The following is a 13,560-nucleotide window of genomic DNA, read 5'->3' on the forward strand; positions in this document are numbered from 1 at the left end:
ATGCGTGTTTCTTGCGCTGCCAGACTATAAACCTTGCCATATGGGTTCACCAAACCCATGAGGTTATCCATAATGAATGTCATCCTCTATAGGCGATGCGCGTCTGCACCATGTGGATGCAGTGGAGGTGGGGCCATATCATCAGAAGGTACCCCAACATCAGCATGAGAAGAGCCATCATGTGAAGATCCAACATGAGAAGGTCCAACAGCATCTCCATGTTACCTAGGTGGGATGATGCAATGGTGTGATACAGTAAAGTACCAATCAAATACACATCCATACACTGCGCATGAAACTGAACCTCCACTACACAATCTCTAATGACACGTGCAGAACTCATGATGTTACCATGAAATCAACTATCAATACCCTCATATGGAATTGGCGTAGAACTCATGATGTTACCATGAAATCAACTATCAATACCATGAACTCATGATGTTACCATGAAATCGGCTATCAATACCCTCATATGAAATCAGCTATCAGCTATCACTACACAATCCCTAATGACACGTGCAGAACTCATGATGTTATACATATCCATATTGGCGTAGGCATCTCTCAGGTAAGTGCCTAGCCACTAACTCTTCCCATCGCAGGTAACCAGAAAAAAGTATAGCTACATCGACCTCCTCATCCACTATATGACATGTGTAGGGTGTCCAGATGACATCATCTAAAATCATCACATTAATCATCCTCATGTACCCCACACCACCTTCCGAATATGCATGTGCACTCCTTCATCTCTTGGACTGTGGGGATCTAGCAGTGGTGTCAACAACTTTTCTGTCACAAATGGACGGGAAATGTTCATATATACAACACTACACACAATAACAAAGACTCATATAACCAAAAATAATATCATAAATAGAACTAACATAAAAAGAAAGACTCATACAACTAGCAAGTTGTCTGGTCTCAAAAGTAATCCCCTTCTCCAAGGGTAGAGTATAGAATCATCAATGCAGCACACCCTAATGCCCAATTGCAATACTCAAGGTTGTTAAACAGACACATGTACTCCACATCGACGTATATATGAGACTTATTTTCTAAAATAGTACATCCTCCAAGATGTAGCATGTATATCCTACAACTGCCTCATACATACCTCGATGCACTAGGTCGCCATACATATCCTGCAACCAAGATAAGTGAAAGTGAGCACCCCTCATAATTAATTTACATCACACCCGATTATTGAATTAATTAATATTAAATAATTTCCATCATTTTCGATCCCAAAAAATATTGAATCCAAGCCCAAGACCGAACCGAGTTGGACAGAGGCGACAATGGACGCATATGTGTTATGTTTCATGGTAGTGTGTTCTCACCCAACAACAAATTTGGGCACCCCTCATGGGTCAACCCAATTGACCAACTTGGAATATATAAATACTACTAAAGCATGCTCTTCATCCAATGTGGGGCTTTAATGAATCTTTTCAAATTCACTTCATACACATTATCTCATATTTGTGCTCATTTATTACCAACTTAATGCCATTAAATTCTTCGAAGTTCCCACTTCAAATTTTCAATCATCCCAATAATTTCAAGAGTGTATACCTTTGTGTAGTAGAGCAGTGCAAAATTATGTGTAGAAGAGTAGTTGACATGATTAATTATATTATTAGTATTGTGTGATTCTCGGGCGGGTGTAGATACCATTGGGTTCTGAAATTGAATCAATACATGTCCATTGTAATCTATGTATAGATGATTTTGTGCATTTGTTTACCTAAATTACCGGCCCGACCCTCACATTTGCTTCAATTTATTGCAGATTACTCGATTTACGGTCGGGATAAGCAGATCATGTCCATCCCTATATTACTGATAATATAATTAATCATGTCAACTACTCGGCTAAATAAGAATTTGAATTACTCGGCTACACAAATGTTTGCACCACAATAGCTTTTCAATAGGGATAATTATTTATTTGTATTTATTTATTACAAGACTAAGCTATATTATTATGGTTATTTGCTTTTTCATCATCATAATTCACAGCAGTAGTAATATTTAATTGTTAAAAGTTAAATTATAAAATCATTATATCTTTATTTCAAGAAGGAAGAAGATCAATATAGGGGAGAGAGAGAGAGAGAGAGAGAGAGAGAGAGAGAGAGAGAGAGAGAGAGAGAGAGAGAGAGAGAGAGAGAGAGAGAGAGAGAGAGAGAGAGAGAGAGAGAGAGAGAGAGAGAGAGAGAGAGAGAGAGAGAGAGAGAGAGAGAGAGAGAGAGAGAGAGAGGGAGAGAGAGAGGGAGAGAGAGAGAGAGAGAGGGAGAGAGAGAGAGAGAGAGAGAGAGAGAGAGAGAGAACACACCTGAATAGCCAAAGTGAGTAGATCGTTGAATAAGTAGCATTTTCTAGTGAGAGCTCTTCTATAGTTTCCTCTTCCAATGTGGAGCTCTCATGGAATAGCTTAAGACGGTGTCCATTGACTTTGAATTTTGTTATCAATGCATTTGTTTTTTATTAAAGAATCAAAGAACATTCTTCTATGGGTAAAAGTGTCGAATGTGAAAGTGAATGTGGTCTCCTTTTTGTCTCTTGGTGCAATATAGATCTCATTTTTTGCTACATTCAAAATCAAGGGGTTAAGTCTCCTTTGGGGCTGCCTAATTGATTTTCCCCATCCTTAATTAATATCGGATGCATACACATTGATGAGTTAATACTAGAAATGTGAGTTAAGGTTCATCCAATTGTCTTCTTATATTTCCTCAATACTTGTAACAACTTTTGTTCTTGTTCAAACTCAAATTTAGATGAAATTATTTCAGGCAATTTTTCATTAAATTCAAAAAATACAGAGAGTGCTTGGACGATAAAATATTGTCAGCAAGAACTACATTTACATCTGCAACATCAACTTTGTCAATAGAAATCTTATAAGAAATATCAGAAAAAATATCACATTGTAAAGCATTTTCAATTTCAATATAAACTGAATATAAGTAAGTATCAGTACAAATACCACAAGTATAAGTGTCATCAAAATCAGACAAAGAATGAATATCGACAAAAAGTGAATCAGGTGCGATAATTTCTCTTAAAGTTCGTTGAGCTTCAACCGTATTAGGATCTGGTCATGCAACAAACAAACACAACAATGCTGATAATTCATATAAAATAAATTATGAAAATAAAATATAATAAAATATGACTGAAAATCTAATAAAATGATTAAAATATAATGAAAAAACGATTATAAAAAAATCTAAAAATTATGAAAATATTACTAAAAATCAAATCAAATAAACCAACTAATCTACAATATTTTTTGGGATTTTTTTGAAAATATAAAAATAGAAGGAAAAAATTAATAAAATACAAAATAGAGAAATTTGTTATTTCCAGGTCGAATTCTCTTAGAAGTTTCTTCTAAAGGAGTATTGGTTTATTGATTTTTTTTCTTATTTTCTGGAAAATAAATTATGAGCAATTCGAAACAGTAGCTTACAGAGTGACCTGATGAGTTTGGATACTTACCAATATACTGCAACCCTGAAAATCAACAAACTCTAAACTAGAATTCCAAAATTGGCTAAAATCAACAGAGATTTTTCCGCAACGGTGTCAATTTGATTCGTTGTCGCACATTTTTGAGTTAATAAAACATAGTATACGTAAGCGACACTCGAATCGTATCGCAAGAACTCTTAATTAATTTAACCGATAGAAATGATAAAGGGGGAATTTTTTTTAATTTTAGAAAAATGAACGAAAATAGATAAACTGAATACAAATATGATGAGTGAGTTAATCTACTGTTTCGGTTTTCGTCTTATCACTGGTTACTAATTTTCCAATTCCCTAAGCGGATTCTATTCATATTCAATTACAATATTGATCAAACAAGCGCCACCGATATAATATGAATTATGTTCCTATTTGTTGAATTAAGCATATGAATAAAGATAAAGCGAATTAACGAAAAAATTAAGTTAAACATGATTAAATTAATGAACTTGCATCAATCGAATTTAATTCAATTTATTTTATAAGAAAACGAATTAAGAAAACGAGATTCATAGGCAGAATTGAAAAGGAGTCGAAATTGAATTGGAAATTATAATAACCTCAAAGTTTTGACGAAATCCGAAATCAGTAGATCAACCTTTGGTGGTTTAGCTCTACTTGAAATTCATAGTCGTTTATTCTAATTTCGTGTAAATTCAATACCCTAGAAGTAGCATTGGGTGTTTGATTAAATAATACAAGAAAAAATTGGTCTATAAGAGCATTCGACCCGAAAAACATAAGTTTGACGTAAAAACTAGTTTTTTATTAAGTCTGGTAAAAAAAAAATTTTACTCCTCTACACTCCAAATTGGATTTTAACTTCAAGATAAAACTTGTAGCTTTACCTCTTATCTTTCCAACGCATATTAGAATGCGGTGATCAGATACTTATAGCTCAAATTATAATCTACACGGTGAGAAGGTGTCAAATTACGACTTATTCAGAAAATAAGTAAAGAAAATAAAATAAAAAGCAAAATTAAATTAAACTTAGAAAACATACTAAAAACAATAAAAATAACAAGAGAAACTATATAATTGTTGTAGTACAAAGTAAAAGAGGGTGCAACAAAATACATTGATCAACTGCCTTAGTCATGATGTCAATTATTTGATCTTCACTTTTGCAATGTTCTATACAAAGCCTTCCATTGCTTACTTTCTCCCTAAGGAAATGGAACATCATCTCTATGCGCGTACTCCTTCCATGTGCAATTGGGTTCTTAGTCTAGTTGATAGCATGCATGTTTTTCAATCTACATAGTCATAGCTCCATGATTCCTTCCTTCAATTTCATCAATTAAGTTCATCATCCATACAACTTAACAAGCACAAAGGGAGGTTGCAAGGTACTCTGTCTCACGTGATGATAAAGCCATTATTGGTTCCTTTCTTGAGTTCTAATAAATGAGTGCACCACATAACATAAATACATAACCATTTGTGGTCTTTCTATCATCAACATCATCACACTAACTTGAGTCGGTGTATCCAACAAGTCTGCACTCATTTCCTTCATATGTTGTTAGGGAAAAAATTATATAGTTCAATGTGTCTCTACGGTACTTTAGTATCCTCTTTATGGTTGCAAGGTGTGATAATTTTGGCTTTTGCATGAAACTACTCACCATGCCTAAAATTTATGCTAGGTCATATCTTGTGTTACAAAGGTATCTCAATGATCCAATGAGTCCTCTATATTATGGTGGATCAGTATCACCCTCATCAAAATCCTTTATCAAGTGCAGTTTTGGCTCAGATAATGTTGATGCAAAGTTACAAGCCCCCATCTCAAGTATCTTGAGTATATCACTATCATATCATCTTTGGTCATTATTAATCCTCTACCACACTTCCAAAACTCAATTCCAAGGAAATATGAGATGTTTTCAAGGTCATACATTTCAAATTCCTTCATCAAGTCAAATGTGAAATCTCCAATCTCTTTCTTGCAGCTCTATGTGATTAACAAATCATCTACTACATAGAGACAGAGAATGATCAACCCATATTTGCTCATTCTGACATACACACCATGCTCAGTTGCACACTTCACGAATCCTACCTCTCTTAGGAAGCCATCAATCTTATTATCCAAACCCTTGGAGCTTGTTTAATGCAGTGCCTTATGCAATTTGTATACCTTCCTCTCATTGCCTTATTTCTAAAAAACAAATGGTTTGTGACACATATACCTCTTCATATAAGGAGACATTTAGGAATGCACGCTTCACATCCATCTGACACATGGACCAATTGTTCATATTGGCCAAAGCAATAACCAATTTAATTGTCTCAATCCTGGCAACTAGTGTAAAAATTGTATCAAAGTCAATATCTTGTCTTTGAAAGAACCTTTTGTCTACAAGTCTTGTTGTATGTCTGGTCACTTCTGTAACACCATAATTCCCCGACTTAACATTTAGTAAAATAATTCAATTTTAGCTTAACACTGAGACTGTCACGGATGTTTCACCAATCATAAAACCAACAAAATTTAACCATGTGAATTAAGCAATGAGAGTAATAAAGTTTGACATATAAAGTCTCAATAACGGATGAATAAAAAAGTGGTTCAACAACTCAAAACGAATGACGACATGTAACAATGAAATATAGACAACTCGTCCCCAGTGCTACATATAAGAGCAACTTCACTAAAGATCCGAACAATAAGTAACTAAAGAGGCCACAATGTCATCCTCTACCTGATTGTTTGTACTCCAGAGGAGCACAGTCACATAAAAAAACATACAGGGATGAGAATACGATCAAATATATTAATGGTGCAAAACATAGCGAGGGTAGCATATTCATACAAATCAACAAACACATCACATATTTAAAACAACTAAACAATTCACAATACTTTTATGTATGTAACGTGACCAACAATATTGACTCAATGCATGTGGTTCTGTAAGACCCCAATTTTGTCCCTAAGATCCCTCAAGGCATCATATCATATCATATCATTGCCTCAAGGATCATTGTGCACCTTTGCTTGCCTCCTAGTGGGTGGGTATCTTGTGAGTGTGGTTCTTGATCACCAAGCATGTTTAGCATTTGTATGTCATTGCTTTTCATTTGTTTACTAACCAAAAGTACAAAAATATTGTCATCTAACCTTGTTTCTTGCAGATGAAGCAAACTAGGTCAAAATAGTCAAATCATTCATTGAGTAATGGATGGTGGCCATTCTTGAAGAATTTGGACACCATGATCATTCATAAGAGTTCATATGAGTTGTGGTATCATTTGGTATCAAGATCTCAAGAGAAAGAGGCTTGAAATTCATCAGAACATGGCTCAGTCAACCAAAACCCTAGCAAAGTCAATTATGGTCAACTGTGCATTTAATCAGGAATTGGAAGGTGTGAGATGGTTGGAAAGGTCTCATTCATGTCCATATAAGCCTCATATAACATTTCAAACATCCACAGTGAAGGATTTGAGGTCAGACAAAAAGTTTCCCAAAATAGTAAGGACCTGTAATTTTCAACTGCCCAAAATGGAAAGTCATTCTCCTCAAAATTACATGTCCAAGCAAGCTTCAAATCAAACTTTGTCCAACATGAAAGTTGAAGATCTTGCTCTTGCCTTCCCAAAAAGTCCAAGAACACTCATTTCTCATTTATGGTTGGCAAGTTATGATCAAATCATTTTCAAGAATTTTGGAATTTCAAAGTGGCATAACTTTCAAACCATTTGGCCAATTTGGGTGATTCTTTTTTGAGCAAATCCCATTTGACATGAACTTTCATGATGCATCATCACATTTCATCAAAAATCATCATAGAAAAAGTCCATTTTTCAAGTGATCATTTTGCATTTTGGTGTGAAAATAGTCAATTTGAAAAATACATGTCATTTGCACTTCAAACCATTTCCAACACATTCTAAATGGAAAATGTGACTTGTTTTAGCTGCACTTTTACTGTTCCATTGGCTGCAATTGGAAAAGGGCATTTTGGCCACTTAACATGAAATTGCATTTCACTAATTCACATCATTCTTGCTAATCTTGTTTAACAAATTGGATTAGTACATCATATAAGAGCTTAATCATAACAGAAATTCCAAATCCACAATTCATTTTTCAGATCAAAATCCAAAAATTCTCCAAATTCTCTCATTTTCTTCTCAAGCTTTTTTCACTTGGATAATCAAAATTCTTGATTCTTTCTGCTTCTGGTTGCACTAATCTTCATTTGCAGGTATCATTAAGTTTCTGTTGAAGCCAATTGTGCAGAATCCAAGCCTAAATCGCAGCTGTTGAAGGAAGCACTTGTTCATGGCAGTTTGATGATTCTTGAAGCTGGAGCTGTGTTGAGCTAAAAGACCTACTTCATTCATCTTCCACATCATCAATCAACATCTATTTCACCAATTGGAGGCTCGAAAAGCGCAAGAACACGAACTGCACATTCATAAGGTGAGATTTCAAAACCTTCGATTCTTGAAATCAACATGTGGCTTAGGTAGATCGTGGAACATAGAGCTCACTGCAACTTAGATCACTTAATTTCATCAAGTATTGTTGAAGATATGTAGATCTGAACATTTGAATGTGAAACTTTCTTGGCTCGATCCGTGAAGCATGTTTAGAATTAGGTTAATTGCTTGTTAGATTAGTGATCTACATGATGTGGTGATTCGATTGGTATATGGCATGATAATTTTTGTGATGATTTGCTGTTGACCGGTATGAACATGAAGAACACGATGATGTGTTCAGTATTTTCGCTTCAGATTCGCGTTTTGATCTTTCTCCCCGTGTTCTGCATGTTGTTTTCTGTTTTTCTTCCATGCATTCGTCCACTTGGCATGTTTTGATTAGGGCTGCGTTTCTTTTAATGAAACACAGCGTTTTGCTGTGGCGCCAACATTCAAATGTTGTGCTGAATTACCAAAATGCCACGCCAGTCCAATTAATTCATTTTATTCTTACATGTTTATTTCATTTTATCAATCAAACTTCAAAAAATCATAAAAACCTCATGGATGATCCAAATTGTATGGGGATTTTTGCATTCATTTCCATTTTTCATCTAGTTTTTTATGAGCATGATATCACAAGTTGTGCACGGCTGTGTTTTATTTTGGTCTAATATCTTTGTTCATGTATGTTTCTTGCATATGTTTTGCCATTTCATTCATGAAATCTTGATGCTTGCTCCAAAATGTGTGCAATTTTACATGTGCATTCTAGACTCACTCCTGGTCATTTTGATATGTGGTTTGTAATTTTTGAGTTCCTGGATTGAGAGATATAATATGATCTTTGGAATGTTACATTTTGTGCCATGCCATGCTTTGTGCATCTTCTTGATTTTATTTTCTATGCTTGTTGAACATGATTTGCTCTGGATTTTTGCATGAGATTACATCTAGATGTTAACTTTACATGTGAAATTTTCTGGATTTTTTGAAGGCATTTCCTATTTTATTGGGATTTTATTTGCTGTTTAGTCATTTGTTGACTTTTTGTGATACATGTTCCCATTTGATTTGTGAAATTCTGGTTATTAATTGGATGGATTTGAAATTTGGCATGTGTATTGTAGACATCTTGAGGTTTACCATGGTTTTAGTCCCATTCATTTATCATGTTTTATCTCTGTTTTATGATTGGTTGAAGTGAATGCATATTTTGATGCCATGTATGAGCTTGTATGAACTTGTGTTGACTTTATGATTTTCATTGACTTACTTCCTCTGGTCCAAATGGCATGAAATTTGATATGTAGCTCATTGAATGTGTTATGTTTAAGCTTGAATTTTTTGAGGATTTATTGAGTTATTTTGGTATCGGTTTGATTGTGATCATTCTGTTTGCTCTAATGTGATTTCATGATGCATAGTTTGACATGTTTAGCTTATGAAATGGATTTGGTGCATAGTTTTGATGTGAGACCAGTTGGATTCTATTCTTGTTTGATAAATCTTGATTTTGATCAATTTTCACTTGCTGTTTTGAATTTTTCACCTCCTTTTGACCCTAGGCTTGTCCTAGTGGTCCTACTTCTCACATTTGAGTTGTTTTTTCAGGTTAAAGAAGCAATTTGCTTTAAGGAGTTTAATTCAAGTTGATTGAGTTTGGTTTATTTGATTATCATGAACTAACTTGGTTTGTTTTGTAGGATGCTAACTCATTTGCTTTGAGTTTGTGCTTTGCACATATGATTGATTGTGTTGACTGTTGGTTCATAAGTTGTCTGTTTTGACTTTGTGATTTGGATACTGATTATATTTGATTGATTTCAGGTACCATAGTCGCTTTAGTTCCTTTGAGAACTTGCTATTGTTTTGCTTTGCTTAAGCATTGAGGTAGACTCTCTTGCCTCCATGTAGTCTGGAAGACCTGGCTTGTTATTTAGCCAGGCAACTGTCTGAAGTCCTCCTTAAGAGGCGATGTTTGTGATTGTTTAACTTTGTCCCCAAGCAGGTAAAGACCTCATGTGAGGAGATTGGTAGACAAAAACGATATGTAGCCTATCTCCTACTATTCTGTGAGTCACTCACCTTGCTCACACCATATGTGTTGATGCATAGTGAGTAAAAAATCCAAGATCTATCGAGTCTAACTTGTGGAGAGAGTTCCATCTTTCTGAACTCCCACACCTTCTGATATTCAATGCTCTCCCTGACCAGGGATAAGAGTGATGAGGTACACCCCTCATATCCTTTCATCTGCTTCACCTTGGCTCTCAATGTCAAGGTTAAGAGCGCCATTGACCCTATTCCAGTTGACTTTTAAGTCTAACCCTTTGATTGAGCCTAATTGTTTGGTTATAGTGGGTGCTAAATGACTTTGTCTGGTTGATTGCTTGTTGCATTTGTACATGATTGCTTGCCTTTGTGCACTTATCATCATTGATTGTTCATTATTGCATGATCATCATTGAATATCTTTGTGATCCATGTTTGAGTTTACCCATTGAGGACAATTGTAAGACCATGTTCTTTGGCCTTTGTTCCTAGGATTTGGAAGGGATAGAGTGTAAGACCATTTCACTTGGTCACTCATGTCCATTGCTTAGTGCTTGTTTGTTTGTTGTATGTGAGGATGCAATTATAAGTCCATGTGGTTGGCATTTGTATTCCTATGATCATCCTTTGGAGGTTGGTATAAGTCCAGATAGATTGGCATCCGACATCCAAGTTTTGTTTTGTTTTAGGAGATTGGTGTAAACCCATTTATTGGTATCCGATATCCGCTTTTGCTTTGTGAGATTGGAGTAAGTCCATTGATGGCATCCGGTATCACTGTTTTGTTTTAGGAGATTGGTGTAAACCCATTTATTGGTATCCGATATCCGCTTTTGCTTTGTGAGATTGGAGTAAGTCCATTTATGGCATCCGGTATCACTGTTTTGTTTTATGAGATTGGTGTAAATTCATTTATTGGTATCCGATATCCGCTTTGTTTGTGAGATTGGTATAAGTCCATTGATGGCATCCGGTATCACCTTGCTTTTATTTTGCTTTGCTTTGTTGCCTATTCCTAAGGACACACTTGAATCATCTTCTATATGATTTCAAGAGGTGAACCTTTTAAAGAAGTTTTACATTCCATCATCCATACCCTCTTTGTCCTAAACCTTTTCACACTTTGCTTTCAAAAACTTTGACTTGTTGTGCAAACATCTTCATGTCTTTTCAAATTAGAAACCTGGACCATAAGTCCTTGATTTTTCAAACTTCACCTTTCATAACATTTCTTTGAATCAATCTTAATCATACCTTGACCATATTTTGTGGATACTCATAATCAATTAACTTCACCCATTCAATTGTTTTGGCTTTGTCCATTGTTAATATGTTTTCATGCATTAGCCATAGGTTTCAATTACCATAGTGGTTGATGTAAATCTTACCTTATCCTTAGTGAGTTGATTGTAAGTCTTCCATACTTATTATAGGGTTAACCCCTCACTAGTATGTTGAAGCCGTCCTCGCATGGTGGATTGTTGATTCGGGTTGAGTTTTCTCCCATTGGTAATGAAAAGCCTTAGTGCTTGTATTTTAAAATGAACTCACTAATTTTTGGAAATCTTTTAGCCGAACTACTGCGTTTTGATCCTTACCTTTGATGGAAGGTACGTAGGCAACGGGTTCATCCGTTCGAACACAAAAATAACTAACTTGTACATTCTTTTCTCATCATCCCATTCATGTTTGCACAATATGTCAAAACAAATAAATATTTCTTATACAACAAGTGTGAAAAGGGCTCCCTAGGAGTACCTAGGACGTGATGGGTGCCTAACACCTTCCCATTGCGTAATTTACCCCTTACCCAGATTCTCTGATCTTTTATTGGTTTTCTACGTGTAAAACTTCTTAGGTTTTTGTTCGCTTTTTAACCAGTCCTTAGGATAAATAAAAGTGCGGTGGCGACTCGATTCATTGTATACTTTGCTTATGGTTTAATCAATAAATCATATAGCGACGAATACACCGCTACAGAAAAGTGGCGACTCCACTGGGGAATGACGTTAGACCTTCCCTGGTGGTATTGCCTACTTTTCACCCTTGTTGTATAACATCTGTTTATGTGTTATTTGACATATTTTTGTACAATTTGGGATAACTGTATTGATTGTAATGTTTGAATTGCTTGATATACAATTGTTGCTTGCTTTGGTGATCTCTGTGAGATGAGTTCTATACCCGAACTCGAGTGCACTCTAGGATAGGAGAATGGCGTAGTCTTGTTGACTGGTGTGGAGTATTCCTTAGCCAGTTGACTTGCGAGTCCATTCACTTGGTGGAGGTCATGTTGGATTAATAATGTCACACAAGTTATTTGTGGTTAGGCATTATTCGTTCAATCATGTGCCTTAGAAGCCAAGGACCTTAGTTTACCAAACCCATCTTGGCCTATTTTTAGGACGTAGTGCGGAGGTCGTTCAGATGTAAGTTCTGATGCGATTGTTACGCGATACTACACTCATAAGAGTCTCTCTTGAGAATATTTTTGGAATACGAGTATTCGTTTCTCCGATAATATCCGAGAGATGGGACGATGATTATGGGAACCTCTGGTAGAACATGTCTGGCAGGTTTAAACCCTAGTACACTCCCTTTGGGTGGTTCTTAACCGAGACTCCATGCTCGTGACTCTCAGCAAACCCTTGATTCGTGGTTGAGTCGTTCAAACATCGTTAATATCAATGGAACTTGGGCGTTGATAAGGTGAAAACCATAATCCGCCAAAATGGATGATTGATATTAAGGATGTTAGAGTCGGTTCATGTACCGTTAATATCAATGGAACTTGGGTGTAGATAAGGTGAAAACCTAAATCCACCAAAATGGATGATTGATATTAGGGATACAATGAGCTTTCCCATGACCTTTGTTTGGTGTGACTTGCTTGATCCTTGAGTGTGATTGTTGCATTCATGCATTCATGCATTCATCTGCATCTCATGTCATCAAAAAAAAAAATTCAAGGAACTTAAAGGGGTTTATTTGCAAAATTTTCAGACATGGAAAGACCAAAAAGGCATACAAAGAAGTACAGCTTTAGACAGCCCGATGTGAAGGAGTTAAGGAATCTGACATCTTATGTATTAGATCCCTTGGGTTTCAAAGCTCGTTATGGGAAGCTTTTGCCTTTGCTGACTACTCAGGTTGACGAAGGGTTGATGAGTACTCTGGCTCAGTTTTACGATCCTCTGTATCACTGCTTCTCATTCCCGGACTTCCAGCTGTTGCCTACCTTGGAGGAGTATTCTCACCTTATTGGGATCCCGATTCTGGATCAGGTGCCGTTCAGTGGCTTAGAGAGTATCCCGACCGCTCGAGAGATTGCAGATTTGTTGCACATAGATGAAGCTTTGATTAAAGTTAATCTGACTACCAAAGGTGGAATTCAGGGTTTTCCTTCCGAGTTCCTCGTCGCCCAAGCTACCATCTATGGGAAGGCCATGAGTGAGGATGCCTTTGAGGCTTTATTTGTGTTGCTCATCTATGGATTGGTCTTATTCCCCAACTTCGACA

Source organism: Lathyrus oleraceus, chromosome 6 (assembly GCF_024323335.1).
Source record: "Lathyrus oleraceus cultivar Zhongwan6 chromosome 6, CAAS_Psat_ZW6_1.0, whole genome shotgun sequence".
Taxonomy (NCBI): Eukaryota; Viridiplantae; Streptophyta; class Magnoliopsida; order Fabales; family Fabaceae; genus Lathyrus; species Lathyrus oleraceus.